Raw genomic sequence first — 2,983 nt, 5'->3', positions numbered from 1 at the left:
TCCGCCCATCCAGGGGCCGTGAGGCCTCGCTGCTCGGCAGGCTTGGGGTATGTTTGGCTTCGCTCCACCGCTTGGAGCCTAGTATGCAAATTAACTGCCATCTTTGTTGGCGGTTAATTTGCATACCGCCCTGATTAGCCAATGGGAAGCATAGAGAAGGTACGGTCAATTACCCTTTTTGTCTTTTATTAGATAGGAGATTATATATATATATATACACATATACATATACAGAGAGAGAGAGAGAATAAAATTTGTCCCCAGGACTTGTTCCCTTCGGATGTGGTAAGGTGACAGAGGGAGGCAGCTGCCTTTGAAGGAGAAGAGGGTAACCATGCCATGCAGGGCCACACAGGGAAACACCAGTGTGGGCCCACAGGTGGACTCAGGAGCCCAGAGAGCGTGGCCCAGAGTCCCGACTGGGGCTTTCACTGGAGGGAGAGGGTGAGTTTCGTGTGGCATCGTGGGGAGGGAGGGCAGGCCCTCGCTGTCCAGGACCCGGCTTGGTGTCTGAGGTGCGATGATGAACTGGTGGGCGCGGGCTCTGGATGGATTGATTTGCAATCAAAGGTGTTCACAGGGGAGTCTTAGCCAGCTCCAGGGACTGGTGGGCCATGGGCTTGGGGCAGTCTCTCCAGCACCAAGGCCCCAAGAGTCAAGGATATAGAAAACAAGCAGATACAGTAGAGTCGGGCAGACAGACGGTGCGGGGAGGAGGGAACATTTCTGCCTGTCTGGAGATGCAAGCCAGACTGTGTTTAAGAGAAAGGACAATAGGTGTTTTGTTGAAGAGAAGAAAGAAGGGGAAAACCTGATGCTACTGTGGACGGGGCCATCCCCGGGAGACGGCTGCCCAGACCTCGGGCCCTGCCTGGCTCCCTTCTCTCCTTTCAGCCGGAGAGAGAAATGACCTTCATTTCCCAGGAGAAGGGGGAATAATGCACCCCCCCCCGCCGCCCTCCCTCCGCCTGTGGCCCTGCCTCCTGTTTCCAGGGCCTGTGGGCACGAGCGTCTCCCTTTATGACAATCATTTCCGTGCGGCTGCCTCGCTTTATTGATGAAGACAAACCCTGGGTACACATTTCAGAACCATCTGCAAATCTGTTTAAAATTTTTTTTAAAAACTATGTCTTTATTGATTTCAGAGAGGAAGGAGAGAGTGAGAGGGAGGGAGAAACATCCATGATGAGAGAGAATCATCGATTGGATGCCTCCTGCACCCCCCACACTGGGGGTCCAGCCTGCAACCCAGGCATGTGCCCTGACCGGGAATTGAACCGTGACCTCCTGGTTCAGAGGTCGATGCTCAACCACTGAGCCACGCGGCCGGGCCAAACCTCTTCTCTGAGGTCTGCCCCGCCCCCCACACACAAGGATGACATTTAGAGCCCACTCGGATAATCTGAGATCATCCCCCGTGCGAGAGGCTTAACTTAATCACACCCGCAAAGTCCCTTCACCCGGAGCCACACTCACAGGCCCAGCGGGCCGGCGGGCCACACTCCGGTCACCCCCCTCACAGCTTCCACGTCACTGTCACACGTTTTAATTCCCTGGGTATATTGCAAGCCCCACACCACACCATTGCTCCGGTTGTCCAGGCCGCTCCTCGCGAGGCTTCCCCTTCACCCTCCCTCCTGCCTCCGGCCTGGTAGCCGTCTCTTCCCGGAAGGGCACGTCTCCTCCACATCTCCGCATGGCGGATGTTCTCAGAGTTTGTTTCTCTGAAATGTCTATTGGACCACCTTCTTCTTCTTCTTCTTCTTCTTCTTCTTCTTCTTCTTCTTCTTCTTCTTCTTTTTACAGAATTTCTGTGAGTTTATTTGAGCCATAGACCTTCATTTTTTTAAAAAAAAAATCCTCACCCCAGGATATTTTTCCATTGATTTTTAGAGAGAATGGAAGAGAGTGGGAGAGACAGAGAGAAATATCGATGTGAGAGAAACACATCGATTGGGTGCCTCCTGCACCAGGGCCTGGGCCGGGGAGGAGCCTGCAACCGAGGTACATGCCCTTGACCGGAATCGAACCCGGGACCCTTCAGTCCGCAGGCCGACGCTCTGTCCACTGAGCCACACCCGCCAGGGTGAGCTTCATTTTTAAGCACATTTTTTTGCTGGATTTAGAATTCCAGGTTTGCGGTCACTTACTCTCAGGATGTGGAGGTTCTCCTTTCGAGGCCGGAGGTGTCAGCACCCAGGGCTGTGCCCGATGCAGGTGGCAGGCCTTCTGTCCATCGGGCAGGCCTTCTGTCCGGCTGCACCAGCAGCCCTGTCTGTCTGTCTGTCCGTCTCCCGCTTTATCACCACGACCTCACAGCACTTCTTGGTTCTGCAGTTGACGTATCCATCGCTTTTAGGAAATCATCAGCTCCTATCTCTTAAAATACGGTCGTCACCAGCCTGCGGGGCTGCAGGGTGGGGCCACGCTGCCTGGAAGGGGCCGACTGGCTGCCGGGTGGTGTGAGGCTGTACGACCCCCTCAGGGATGTGCAGTGTGAAGTGCGAACATCCCATGGGACTCCCTCCCTCACCTGCAGGTCGGGTCACCCCACTGCTCCTAGAAATGTCACCTGAGCCCGGCCCACATGGCTCAGCGGTTGAATGTCCACCTAGGAGCCAGGAGTTCACAGTGCCATTCCCGGTCAGGGCACAGGCCCGGATTGCGGGCTCGGTCCCCAGTGTGGGGCGTGCAGGAGGCAGCCGATCAATGATTCCTTCTCATCATGGATGTTTCTCTCTCCCTCTCTCCCTTCCTCTCTGAAATCAATAAAAATATATATTTTAAAAATTAAAAAAAAGAGAAAGAAATGTCACTTGGCTTCCCAGAGGCAGTTTGTCCGGGAGGGTGCCCGTGCTTTACAACAGCCCCAATTTCAGAAAATGCCCCCCAAACCCGGGTCTGCTCCTCCCACACATCCAACCCGTCGGCTGGTCCTGGGGACCCACGGTGCCCCCTCTCCCTCCGCCCCCCAGCAAGACGC

General features: G+C 54.9%; 1 long non-coding RNA gene across 1 annotated transcript in view; it reads right to left on the bottom strand.

Moving 5' to 3' along the window:
* LOC106724809 overlaps positions 1 to 2,983 on the bottom strand; it is a 10,129-nt gene that overhangs the window by 985 nt on the left and 6,161 nt on the right. The window lies entirely within an intron of this gene.

The sequence above is a fragment of the Myotis brandtii genome, unplaced genomic scaffold (genome assembly GCF_000412655.1).
Source record: "Myotis brandtii unplaced genomic scaffold, ASM41265v1 scaffold986, whole genome shotgun sequence".
NCBI classification, from domain to species: Eukaryota; Metazoa; Chordata; class Mammalia; order Chiroptera; family Vespertilionidae; genus Myotis; species Myotis brandtii.
This window is presented reverse-complemented; position numbering and strand designations above follow the sequence as displayed.